Source organism: Amblyomma mixtum, chromosome 2 (genome assembly GCF_055824585.1).
Source record: "Amblyomma mixtum isolate Tamu chromosome 2, ASM5582458v1, whole genome shotgun sequence".
Classification (NCBI taxonomy): domain Eukaryota; kingdom Metazoa; phylum Arthropoda; class Arachnida; order Ixodida; family Ixodidae; genus Amblyomma; species Amblyomma mixtum.
Window position 1 is genome coordinate 87,836,107 of NC_143013.1, and position 14,235 is coordinate 87,850,341.

Genomic DNA, 14,235 nt, shown 5'->3' on the forward strand with positions numbered 1-14,235 from the left:
AAATGAGCGATCTTTAACAATACCTCTTGCTGTGAACCTAGAATATTTGAAAATCTTTTTTGAGTGGGAAAAAATTGTCTCAGCTAATCAATCTTGCATTCTTTTCTATCAAATCTCCGACTCTGGATTTTTTTCCGCTGAATTTTTGCCTGCGAGTAAAGTAAGATTTGCAAGATTGAAAGCTCCATGTTTCATAAAATGAACCAAGTACTCGCAAATTTCTAAAGACCAGTTTCTCAAAAATCTGAAATGTAGGAAAAAAACTGCACCACAACGACGACAACAGAAGAAAGAAAAGTAAAACACATGCGCACATGGTAGTGTGCGCATGTTTTGTCCTTTCCTTTCTTGTGTTGCGTTGTTGCGACGCAGTTTTTTCAGTCATGAACAAACTCGCCCCGCCGGCCGTCATTCAGAACTGCGTACTCGGCCTATTGAACAAGCCTTACTTAAGCATTACTGCCTACGAGGTGAACTGCCTGCGCTTCTCAGTTACTGCTTATCTGTTGGCGGCTTCTGAAAGGTCATTTCGACGAATATTTCTGGCAATGCAGAAAGTTGGGCGAGTTGGTAATACATGTTGATCTTAGCAAAGCGCAATAAAAAGACAGGGACAAGAAGAAGAAGCACGCAGGACAAACGCTTGACATCAACTAGTTCTTTACTCGGGAAAAAACACATATATACAGATACAAAGAGGGCGGAAACAAATTATAAACCAAGCGATGAATCGGCTTTATCACAAGTGTGTTTAGCGTGAACAGGTATCAAGGTAAGCAATTTCCTTGCGTGATAAGGTCAAGGAAGGAGTGCTGATACAATTTTCAGCTTTCTTTACAATGCGATAAGCCTCTATAATTTCTCTGTCAAGCCTCTTTTTTCCTTTACCGCACGTGCGTGTGGCATTGAACTGCAGCTCATTTCCTATACATTTTTTACTTGACTTGCAGTGTTCTGCTAGGTGCCCAACCGTTGCTGCAGCTTGAACAGCACGACGGTGTTCCCTCAACCTATCGTTCAGGCACCTGCCTGTCTGGACAATGTACGACTTCTTGCACGAGAGCGGAATCTCGTAGACCACCCCTGTGACGCATCTTGTGAAACGGGTGGCATGCTTCGTTGTGCCCCCAAGATGGTCATTCACCTCGTTGACAGCTCGACAGATTTGTGAGAGCTTATTGGGCGCTGAAAACACGACGGATACCCCGGACTTTTCGGCCACTTTTTTAAGCCGGTGCGACACGTTGTATATGTAGGGGATCACCGCCGGACGCCTAGTCTGGGGTGCCTTTTCTTTTCGCTTCCCAGAGTTTAGCTCCTTCACTAGGCTCTCCACCACAGGGGCGATGATTTCTTGTGGGAAAGCAGCCGTTTTCAGGCGCTGTGACTGCATCTGCACACTGGCCGAGACTTTATGCTGACACGATTTGTTGAGGGCCTCACGTATGCAATTTAGGGCAATCCCCCTCTTTACTACGTTTGAGTGGGCCGAATCATATTTCAAAACGCCTTTTTTGGTACGCGGCTGATACACCCAGCAGACTTTATCCTTATCTAGACTCAAACAAACGTCAAGGTACTGCAGACTGCCTTTGATAGGATCCTCACACGTAAACTGCAGACCTAGGGAACAATTTTCGAACACCTTGATCACATTTTTTATAGCATTGCTACTTTGTCCACCTTCTGCCGATTTCAGAACCACAAGTTAATCATCGACATACCTAAACACTTTGACAACAACAGATTTATCAAGGCTGTCGCTAATGCGCCTGTCACAATGGGCTAAAAAGACGTCACTTAAAATGGGGGCAAGGCAGGAACCAATGCATATGCCTTCTTTTTGAAGAAAAGACTGTCCGTTATGAATAACAAATGTTGATGCAAGGTAAAAACGAAGCACTTCTAAGAAGTTGTCAATGGATAAACCCGTCGAGTTTTGAAATGCGACAGCACCCGATGCTTTGAGGCACACTGCATTTAGTTGAGCTCCTTCCGTCAAGCTGTTGAGAATCTGTTTGACTCGTATGGGCCAAATGCTTCATCTCACTGCGTAAGAAGCGATCTACTGCATAGGAGCGCTTGTTTAACGCTATCAGCCCTAGGCTGTAGATTTTTGCTTTTTTATTAGCGCACAAAGTCGAGAATAAGCACTCTTCTTGGACGCAGAAGAGTGGCGTAAATATGTCATTTCGGCAGCTATGCCTTACAGGGAGCTCATTCGCGATGGCCTTGATCCGCAGCGCATAAGGACCGCTATAACACACACGAGCTCTCATCACGCACCCCTTGTCTCTTGGCCGTTTTTGCATCTCAGACCGAAGGTCATGAGGGGCTAGGCTGTAATGGTTCGCTTGAGAGTTCAGCGTCAGGGCTGCCGGTGGCGCGTAGAGCAAGACCACGCAACTAGCCGCCCGTGTACACCACTCGCACCCGTGGCGGCTTCACCTTTGTGGCTTAGAGGAAAGGCCAGGCTGGGCGTGCGAATCATTTGCCACGACTAATGCGGGGCCATCAGATCGGCCGCAGTTCATTCAGCAGCGAGATTCGCAGTGTTGGTGGGCTTTGAAGAATCACCGGGAGGATTACGAAGCTACTGCCTTCGTGGTCGACCTGGACATCGTCGAAGGTACACCTCACATATTATCGGCAGCATCGCGACCATAAGAAGGGGTACATTCAGACTATAGCGGTCTCTTTCTGCTGCCGAGCGCAGACTGCTGTCGCAGGAGCCGCCTGGTGACTGACATAAAAAAAAAATCCACGGCAGAGGTTGAACATCTTGACCTGTAGAAATTGGTGACGCCTCTGCCGGGAACAGCTTTTCGCTAGAATAAGCCGTGTTAAGCCATTGGCGCAACTTGTTGCAGATCAACTAGATATTCACACCGGTGGGATCAGAAGCCCACCGACGGCGTGTGGTTCTTTCTTCTTCTGCTTTCTTATCAAGTGTCCTGAAATAATTACCCTATTATCCTCCCATTTATCTACACCACAAATTTATAAAAAAAATCGCCTACACTCCTTCATTTAGTTGTTGGCTTCTGTCATGGATGCCATAATAATCCACTCTTTTCCCTTCCCTAGTCTGTTAATTACTTTAGGCGCTTTTACTCTTTCGATTAGTGCTTCTAAATTTAGGGAAAACCCAACGAAGGTGTGCTCTTCGCACCAGTCGTATTTCATTGCCGAAGGAGAACAGGGCATGAGTAATTATAGAGTTACGTAATGAAGAAAAGCACGCGCGATATCTATTCTCATGATTTTTATATGCTCTGGTTGCAGTTAAGAGTTCTGAAACTATCATTGTTTCCTTGACCCAGGTATCACCACTGCATCCATTTATTTATCTTGAAACTTGTGATTTTTTTCCTGGAATATTTTGGAATCTGGTCACACGTGTCGCCATGGCGGCACTGCGTCGACAACGCAGTGCCCTTCCTTGCACCGCAGGCCTCGACAGCAATCACTGGATGAATAGCACTAGAGAAAAAAAGCAAGTGGTATATGTTACTTCAAGCAGAGGATATGGCATAACCTGCTTAGTTTCGACGCAGTTTTAGAATTTAGAACACGGCATACATTCACGCAAATAATGCTCATATGTGGCGCAGGTATTACGCGTCGAGAAGCCTTGACCGATGAACCTTTCTTACACAACAGGAACTCCTCCCTTAACTGTGTGCTCTCAACAAGTATAGGCGCATTCACCAGTAAACGCTTTCTCTAGGAGCACTGCTCAAAGTGCCCGCAATGTGGCATTGTGCCTTACAGCACCAGTGGCTGCTATATGCAAATCTGGTTTGAAATGCACGGGTTGCATATTGGTAAGGTGGTGTGGTGTATGGGTTTAACGTCCCAAAGCGACTCAGGCTATAAGGAACGCCGTAGTGAAGGGCTCCAGAATTTTCGACCACCTGGGGTTCTTTAACTTGCGCTCACATCGCACAGCACACGGGCCTCTAGAATTTTGCCTCCATCGAAATTTGACAGCAGCGACCGGGATCGAACCCGCGTCTTCCGGGTCAACAGCCGAGCAGCATAACCACTGAGCCACCGCGGCGGCTGAGATTGGTAAGGATTGTGCACGCACGCGAAAGAGAGGAAATAGCAGTAAATTACTAAACAGATTAATTTATGCTGTTTTAGGTGAGTCTAGCTTTCAAAATGTTCAGCGATGGCTGAAATTTTCCACGCGCCAAGCCCTGTAAATATGGTGACGGGGCAAGGGGAGGGGCAACCAGTGGTCCTGCGAAGCCCTCGAGGCTTTACGGATGGGTGGCTGTGGGGCGCTGCCGCTTTTCCACACCTTGTGGTAAATGCATTTTATTTTTTTATTTTTGGTTTTCTTTTTTTTGGGGGGGAGGGGGCGGGGGGGTAGGGGTTGTGCAAAAGGTGCGCGTTAGATCAGTGTCGGTGTGCTGGCAGGCATGTTGATTTTAAGTTTGGGCGAACCTGCCTGTCTGTAGCTGCCGATATAAAAAAGCTCCCTCTCGAGAGAGCGTCGGGTTGGGATGGGGTGAGGGATGGGAGTTTACTTGCGGCGGTCTTCACTCTACACGCGTAACTTATCGGCGTATGAGAAATGCACTCTCAAAACCTTCGCAATTCGGGCCACACCTCTACTGTCCCCGAGGAGATTTGTTTTCATTGCTCGCAGGCAAGCGCGTGTGCGCCCTCATTCCCACGGGTAGCCCACTGATCTGGTACCCAAACGATGTAGTAGAAGAAGGTGGAAGCGGCATATGATTGTGTCTAAAGGATTTGGTTCGGATATGTAGCCTGTGCCCTCCTCTCTCCGTAGTCGACACAAGGGACATGATGCAGCCCGGCACGGGAGCAAAGCACAGTTTTAGGGTAAATCTGGGATGAGTATACTATTTATGGAAAGTCGGAAAGGAAAGGTCTGCTGTAGCTAGGATTCGTCTGCACCTCAATGTTCCCGAGGGACATATCTATCACGAAGGAGGTTTAGGGAGGAAAGAGTAGAAAATTTGTCGTGTGATGAGAATTTTGCTCAAGTGTTTGGACAGAACAGCTTGCAGCAGCCTTGCAGAAAGTGTTCAGATGTAATAAAAATTTTATAACATCCCGAATCTGAAACCGGCTTATGACTAAAGATGTCTGCTCAAGCAAATATAAAGCCTGGTTTTCTTCCCTGTGTTTCATGGTGACCAGCTTGGCTTTCGGCCACACCATGTAATAGGCGAGTAAATATTTGGCATGTGTTTACAGCTGAAATGCTGCTGGCTTGAAGTGATTCCTCGCTTAAATGCACGCCGTAATTTCAACGGGACAAGATCATACCCAAGTATTGTGGACAAAAGCATTCTTGAGCGGGGCAGAGTCTTTGAACGCACTTTTTCATATAATGTAAGATTTCATTATAGCAATCAATATATCCGCAGGTGGCCCGACAGTAGTCTTGATTTTTTTTTCTGTTAACGTTTTTGCTATCGTCAAAGGCGTTCCTGATTGGATTTCTACGACAGTCTTAACTGTTCGACACGATAGATGGCAGTACTTTAAAAGAAAGAGTTCCATAAGTAGAAGGAGATTGGACTATTACCTTCAATATTTTCAGAACAGTATCTTACAATTTTCAAATTTTCATTTTTTTTTCCGAGAATGCCGGGCATGACTCACGACTGGGCTTATCAGAGCTCGGTTTGGATATGCGTTCAAAGAAGTAGTCCTAACAGGTATGGGGCAATATGAAGTCTTGATATTCCTAGATAGATATTCTGCTAGCATATCTAGTCCCTGCTGCACAGCTCAGTCCATAGGTATTTCAGATGGTGAAGTAGGCCGCATCGGTTCTGTTTTACAGCTGGGCGATTTGTTAGCAGTTATGAGCCGGCTCATTCCATTTGTACCTGCGCCGTATCAGCGTGATACATACAAACGTCTCAGAAAATGGTACGCAATCTGGCTACGCTGTCAGAAAAGGAGGGATGACCCAGTTTCGGTGATTCTGATGTGTCCAGAGAGTAGGTAAGGCCGTTATAATTGTCTCTCTGCAATATTCTTACCACACGTGCCTTGAAATGAGAGAGAAATTTTCAAATCCGCTGACGTTCATTGCGTGGCGTTGGAGGCAGAACATATAATTCAGTATTTGACGGGTCGTTGTGATTCTAGGTTGAATGGCAGGCAACGCGGCTTCGTATGGCAGCTGCTTCTGCTGTCTTTCGCTCAGCTTTTCGCCTTCGCGCTACAGAGAGAAATTCTCCCTCCGCCTTTTATGTTTCGGAGTGCTACAGGCCCTGAGGCGTTTGTATACGCTTTCACCGTCATGATTGCTTCTTATTTTACCACAGTCGCAAGCATACTTTCTTTGCAGAAGGATGCATCCGTGTTCCCACACTCCTGAATTCCTTGCTTAATGCAAATTTTTTCGGCGGCCACCAAGATTATATGGCACCAGCGTGATAGAATCGATATGTTCCGGTGAGTTTAGCATGCGCATAACAGCATTTTCGAACGAAATTTTGATCCTACAATAAATAGGCGTTACCTGTATGCTCGTGAGGATGCATGTCTAAAAAAAGAAATAAGTGTAAATCTGCAAAAGAAAGGTAAAAATGCTGAGGGTTGCGTGTTTGTTCTTCACTCGATATTGACGCTAAGGTAGTTTTCTGTCTGTGTGCTCGGATGCTACGTTTGCATGATAGCATTCAATGTGCTACATAGATGCGAATGGTAGTCCTTATTTCAAGCTTCCACAATGTGTATGTGTTTAGAGTTTCTTGATTGGTCCGGGAAGGATTCTTTTCTTTTTTAGACTAAGCAAGCAAGCTACTTCAATTTCAGGGCTTAGAACGTACGGCATCTCCAATTCGCATGCACTTCTTGCTGAAGCCCATCTGCAAAAAAAAAGAAAATAATTTTGTGAGGAAGCACATTCCGTGCAGGTGGTCATTGTTATACAGTTCAGAAAAACTTTTAAATTTTCTGCTTTTCCCAAGGAGTCTGCGCAGAATGCCAGACAGATGATCCAATGTGCCAATTCCCTTTGCTCCTTATATATTGACATTGTGATTCAGGAGCACTTTCAGGAGGTCTGTAGCACTTTTATCACTTAGTCCTGTTATCAAAATTCGTATCGATACATTTTACCTGTTTTAAAGTACTGGTGCTTGCAAGACAAGCACATTAGTACTCGCAATTACGAAAGCGTTTCCTTGACCTAACAAAAGCCGCTGAGGTATCCTTATTAAAGCAATTTTCTGCTTTAATTCCGCATGCACGGCTTTAGAAAATTATGTGAAGCAGTTTTCAAATTTTTTCACAAATTTATTGCGTAACTCTTTTCTATGTACATTGAGCATATACGCAAAGCTACGCCGTACTTGGGTCATATTGAAGAAAAGGAGCACAGTGATTCAAGGGTTTAAGAAGTGCAAGAATCATTCAATTCAAAGTAAATGGGAAATGTGGTTCCATTGTTAATTTTATCCTCGCTATGTTTATCCTGGTTCCATTGTTAATTTTATCCTAGTTATGTTGGACCTCTCGATTAAACATGAAGAAAAATGCATTACAGTTAGCGGTCACTGCCTCAACGTATATGTTAAGAGCACGAACCTAACCCAACATACACATTGTTCTGCTGTGCACGTAGATTGCCTGCGCCCCTTAGTGATTCGCATGATCATTAATATAGCCGACGAAATGATTATGAAATATATCTGTGCATCTCAGACTGTCCATCTAGGATCGTTTTTCAGTTTCGTGCAAAACTTATCTTGAGCGCTTAAAACATCCATATCATTCCTACGTTAGATCCGATTCGCACTGAAGGGCGGCACCTAAATCTGCATTTGGTCGCATAATGGTCAACTTGAAGAAGCAGTGCATTTATTACGTCAGCTTTGAATTACAATCATTACAATTGATGATGCAAAAGCACCTTGTATGATTTGTTCACATTAAGCAGCGCTAGCACAACTGCTTTGTTCAGTCCAAAGCGTGTAACGAACTCACTGACAACAAACAAATATTGCTCCTTTGTTAGAGACATTGCACTCAGCATGATGCTACGGATAATAAGTAACTAGTTACAGGCACTGAAATGAAATCAAACCTTCATCCCCGAAAATGCTGATGCCGAAGCCAAAATTGTCAATAATGACAAGAGAACGATGACTGATTTCATATCAGGTCAGCGTTGGTAGACGTTATATCTGGAAACGAAGAATACGCCGGCAACGTGAATTAGTCTATTATGCCAAGCTTTTAGACTTCCGCTCAACATTTAAGCAACTGGCGGAATTCTTTGAAACTAGCAAGAGCATTATACGGAAAAAAGTGAGATCTGCCATTGACTCACGCTCATGCGAAACCAGCTTACGTCAAGGGACTGAAGATGGGACGCAGATCTTGTTCGTGCAGACAGCTTTCAAACACCGAAGGGGCATTATTTTACTCGCTGGTAATTTCGGTCTGAGGTTGAAAAGAAAATAGTTAAACACTTGCAGCGTTTCTCCGTGCTCTTTTAAGGCGGCCGAACAAAAGACTGATGTTTTATTGTCGTCATAAACTACGGACAGTCACGAATTTGCTCAGGCGAGTTTGTGCGCAGAGCAAACGCTTGACCAGGATAACACAGCTGTGTGGCTGGGTGGGATCGGGAAAAGTATAACTAACTCTTCATAGCTGCCATCATCACGGCACCAATGCACCATGGTCATGCGATTCAGCCTTTGCTGCGCGATTAGAAGAGGCCGTTCTTATTTTCATTTACGTGGATATTCAACATATTTCTCTGTCTTTGATTTCAAATTAGCACTATAAGAATTGTGTTGGCAGGTACTGCCTTCCAAAGGACGCTGAGAGTTGCAGAAGACGAAGCATGGGCTTTGGATCTTTGAAAGAGTTTAGTGAGAAATAGAGATTAAGTATAATCTGGGGCTTTGATTTTATGGGTGTTGATAGGAAAACCTTTGACAGCGAGACCATTTTGCACGTGACAGACGTGCGCATAGCCGTGGGTGAGTACAGAGTCCCGTGGGAAGGTAACTAGCAAAACTTTGCTGGCACCGTGTCGCGGAGGTGGCGCAATGAAGGCCTTTTCACTGAGTCGTTTTTCTTGATCTATACATAATTTGGGTGATGACGTTAATGTCCGCAACACTAAACGCGTGTGTTGCTGGCATGAAAAAAAAGCTTACCTATGGTTACGCTTCGTGGTAATGTAATTCTGGAGCGCAGCTACAGCAGCATTTGATCCGTAGGCGAACACAGACGGATTCCGCATTGTCGAACAGGGGTGGCTCAGGGTTTCGGCTTGGTCAGCGCGCACAGCGATCCGCTGCTGCTGAGCCGCTCTTCGCGCGAACGGAAGACGGCGCTCGGCGCGCTACTTTGGCGCCATTTCTTAGCGGGTCGCCGCCATGCAGCACGTATTACGTGGCACTCTTCTTTCCTCCTCATGATTGTGTTGCACGCACTTCTTCCACTTCCTTCTCACACACTTCTCACTATTAAAGTTTTTCATACTTTCCTGCGTTTTCCGTTCGCTCCCTTTCACTCTCTCCTCTTGTCCTCGTTCGCTCGGTTACGCCGAGGTACGCCGCTCAACCCAAAGACGGCAGCTGAAGAGCAGGGCTCTAGAAAGCTTTTGTAGCGAGAGCTACACTACGCCATCTCTTCGAGCCTTGAGCGTGGCACCCCTTGAGCCCCGTGGCGGCGCCGTGGCCTTGAGCCAGTTGGTCACGTGGTGTGGAGCAGCCCCTGCTGCCGACGGTGCTGCGCGCCGGCGAAACCGAGCTGCAACAGCTGTGTGCATGTGCCGTGTCGAGTGGGGGGATGGGGGGGGGGGGGAAGTGGAGAGGGGTGAGAAGTCGGAGCTGTATAAGTAGGCGACTCGGCGGAGCTGTCGCGTCATTCCAGGTTTAACAAGAGCTAAACCGCAGCCAATTTTTTATGATACGACAGATAATCGGGACGACGGCTTGCTGGCTTTGCTTTTCTTTCTTGCACTGGCTTTTTTCTTACATGTATACCTTCGGCGTGTCTAAAAGGTACAGCTCAATATATTCTGTGTACTTTATTATGCGAGCTTTATCTTGCAAGGACTCGATGTTAAAGGCAGTGTTAATGAAGTTGTCTACGCCCAAATTTTTTCGTGTAAGCTGCTCCGTACTAGCCTAGTGGAAAATATATTTTCTGATACGTTAACCTGGGGTCGAGGCAAAAGAAAATGTCTAGAGGTTGCAGTCTAAGCTTCCCAGGGCAAATAAAGCCTTTGATTCAAGCTTGTGCACCTGTATTTTTGCGTTTTCCCCCAAGTCCGTGTGCGCTTTAGCCCTACCAATCTGCACATCTACTGCTCAGTAGCAACAACCATTATAATGCAGCAAAATACCGGGGAGTGGCTGACGAAAAAAGATAAGTAGTAATTATGGCGTACTGCACCCGTGCATGGCATTTAGTTTCATATATTACCCTTTACTTCAAGACAAAGAGTTGAAGTTTACGCTGCATTTGCTTGGTTTCTCTTTCATACATACGAAGCTTTGGCTGTGGAGATCCTCTACGAAGAGAGGATAAATTTAAAGTTAAAGAGTACGTCATGTTTGATCTGCTTTTAAACTGGCCGAACGGCTGTCTTCCAAAGGTGATATTACAGGGAAAGAACGAGGTACACGAATTCAGAAAAGTTAGCAAATACAAGGAAGAATATAAGTACACAACCAACAAGACGAGGTTAACTAAGCTGCGTTAGCAAATTTTAATGCGAGAGTACTATAAGGCTTGGTCGTGTCAGAAAAAAGTGTCCGTAGTTTTGTCCGCACGATTACGCCGTTCTCTTATGATAAATGTGTGAAAGTTTGATTGCGGCAGATGGTGATAAAATGTTGCCATGAGAAAAATTTGCAGCAAGCAATGGAGGAAGAAAAAGGATAGGGAGACGCTCGAAATTTCTGAAATTTCTGCTCTTAAGCGGGCTAAAGTGCAATCCTGCAATTTTTTCTCATTTCATTCCTGGTATCATTTTTCATCACTAGTTTTGTTGGTGTAACCCCCCTCCCCCCCCGTGGGCATTCTTGGAAGTTGACGGACGGCCCCTACACTTTCGTCGATGGCTGGTCTGAATCTGTTACTTCTGTGGAGCTTTTTCTTTAACCACGATCACACATGAAACACTTAACAAAACACTGGTGCTCGTCGTGTAAACGGACATTTTAATAAGAAGTGATGTCAGCGCCGACAGTTCCTGCAGGATGACTGTGAGCACCGACTTTTACGTGATTTAGCCAAGACTGAAAGCCAAGTGCTTAAATTCCTAGAGGTGCTGAACACGCACAACGCCTTGTAAACTCCAACTCGCGCTGCCTATGAAGGTTCATAATACTGATTCCCTCGTTGTACCGACGCAATAAAAACAATAAGAATATGTTTTCAATTCATGCGTCTATGTCAAGCTCTTCTAGGGGTGATTCAGGGTTCGCACAGGGCATTGCCAGCAGGAAATGAGCAATGCTACTGTTTATATTGAACAGTAGATTGCTTTTATCGAGTGAGAGCATTGATTTTCCCTGTTCTGCCTTCATTCATACCTGTGAGTGCTGCCTACGAAACTGCTACAGCGACAGAGAGGAAATTTTAGTACTGAGGACCTAAAGTAGCCAGGCGTGGAATTTTTACAAATGGCACGCTCTTTCAAAAGACCCTCGAGACTACATACAACCTAACATCATGGTCAGAGCAAGATAGGTCTCGCAGCTGCGAGACATGCGTCGCCCGCCGTTCCTGCGTCGCCCCCCCCACCCCCCCCCCCCCCCCAAGGGAGCACAGAGAGGAATTTTTTTATTCCGGGCGAAGGCCCTTCCCGGGCACGGGTGGCCGCCGTGTGGGATCTCTTGGAGTCTTGGAGGAGAGTATACCATGCACTGAAGCGGCCATGGTCACCACTGTGGCAGCAAGGCAGCAGGTTTATCGACCACAAAAGCGTCACAAAGGGTGACCGTTCCCTGTGTAGTACTCATAGTGACACAGAAAGTGTTTTACCGAAAACCGTGCAGATCACAGGTGGCCGGCAGCAAGCGTTTAGGAATCTCTAGTCGCCTTGGACACGCCTCAGTCGTTGCGAATGGAGACAGACCTCCTTCCGTACTTTTGCAAACACTTCATGAAGGCCCGGAACCGTGCTGTTGCAGGCGGCCGAACAGCGTGCCAGCCAAACTTGGTACGAGCATTTGACGAGCAAGAGCACAAACTGGTTAACGGCACGACCTGGCAATGTGTTCAGATATCGCACAGTCTGGTACGGTACACCCAGAAGCTGGAACAGATAAGTTACACGACGGAGGAGAGCCTCTTGAAGGAGACACTGTGAGAAGACATGCGCAGCGTCTTCTCTACCAGCACAGAACGGACAGGTAGGTCGCATGCTGACCCTTGTGGACTCCGTTGGCTTTGATAGGGTGGAAGCCCCTGGCCAGGCGACACATAAAAGAAGCCCTGCTTGCTTCCAAGACTTCTTCCCTGATCAGCTGCCAACAAGAACGCACGTTGGAAAGTTCATGGTGAAGGAGAGGGGCGGGAGCCTAGGGGTGAGGATTTCGACCAAGCTATTCAAGTGAACCGTGACAACGTTTGTCTGCCTTTGCGCTACGGAGCCGCTCGAGGCAGATGGCTGCCTGAGCATCGCAGGGTGATGGTGTACCCGGCCGTGGCACCCAATGAGATAGCGGGCTCTGTGGAAACAAGCGAAGCCGAGTGCTTAAGAAGTATGAATCACGACCACGGGTGAGGGACATGTCCGAGTTCAAAGCTACTTGGGTCCACCTGACGTGCAAGCCTGCAGCTGCGATGCCTAGGTAGGGGACGCCGAGGCCTCGCTTATCCCTTGTCAGCTTCACTACAGGCCTTGGGACACAGTCCGGAGGAAGTGAAAGAGGATTCGTTCCAAACGGAGATGATTAGACAGGCACGCGTGGCCGATGACCCTCGTGACTGATATTGAAAGCGGGAATCGGCATCACTGCGATTATCTCTTCTTTCAATCTCTCTGCCGTCAAAAATGCGTAATTGAAAGCTTCTTGAGTTGGCTTTACCGCAGTGCTTTTGGCATCGCTACGTCTGGTATAACCGCCGAAATCCCGTTAACTCCTTCTACATCATCAAATACACTAACTCCGCATGTATTTCAAGCATAACAACTGCGAGAGACGACTTTATAAATACAAAATGCGGGAAAGCCATTTGAACTAGTTTTCAAGTGCGTATGTTTCACTTCCGACATTTCGAACCACATCGCGATTGAGAAATTTTTAACAGAAGAGATGTTTTGTGCAAAAATGTTGAGCAAATAATTTCCTCTTTTTTTTGTATCGCGACTGAAGGTACAAGCATGGCTATATATGACAAGGTTAAAACATTTACGACAGTTTTGCATAGGTGCTGCTGACTTGGCCATAGCCATTGTCAGATGTGTCAGATTGCAGATTGCAGTACTAACGCAAAATTTGCTGACACTTCAAAGACTGTTGATTCCCAGTGTTAGTGAACTACGAACATCAACACGTTAGTGCAAGACGATGTTAGGTGCCAAGTCACCGCATCTGACGCCATTATATATGATCTTGCAAATAATAATATAGAGACAAGTCATTCATGGAAAGAAGAAGCGAAGGTAAACGTCGTTTTGTATCGCCTATTTGATTTAGCGCTAGCGCGTGCCCGACGTCTGGCGGAATTTTTAGCAGCTCGCCTGTTTCTTCGAACTGCATGCATCGACGTGTCGACAATCTCTGGTAAGCGGAGGCCATCGTCTACATACATTCACCGTGCGCCTGCGTCCTCGGTTCTCCAAACCTGAACTTAAATTACTTTTAAATTAAATCGCGTGACGCATTCTGCTTCCACCGGTGCCCACACTACCACAAGGAGTCAGAGTCAGGTCAGCGCTTTTCGTCGTCTTCTTTCTCAGGAAGGATGTATTCCATATAGCGCTTCTAACTAATAAGAGAGGAATCTGAAAAGCTCATCATCATCATCATCAGCCTGATGACGCCCACTGCAGGGCAAAGGCCTCTCCCATATCAAGAAGCTACAAAAGGTACAGATATCCTTTCGCCAAAGCAATGTTTTCACTTGCTTGGTTATCGAAATTCAATGTTTTCAAAACTAAGCACGCGCTGTGCGCTTAATATGCTTTGAAATAATAGCGACATCAATAAAGAAGCACGCGCAAAAAACTGGGACATCGAGAGGCAAAGACGAGAA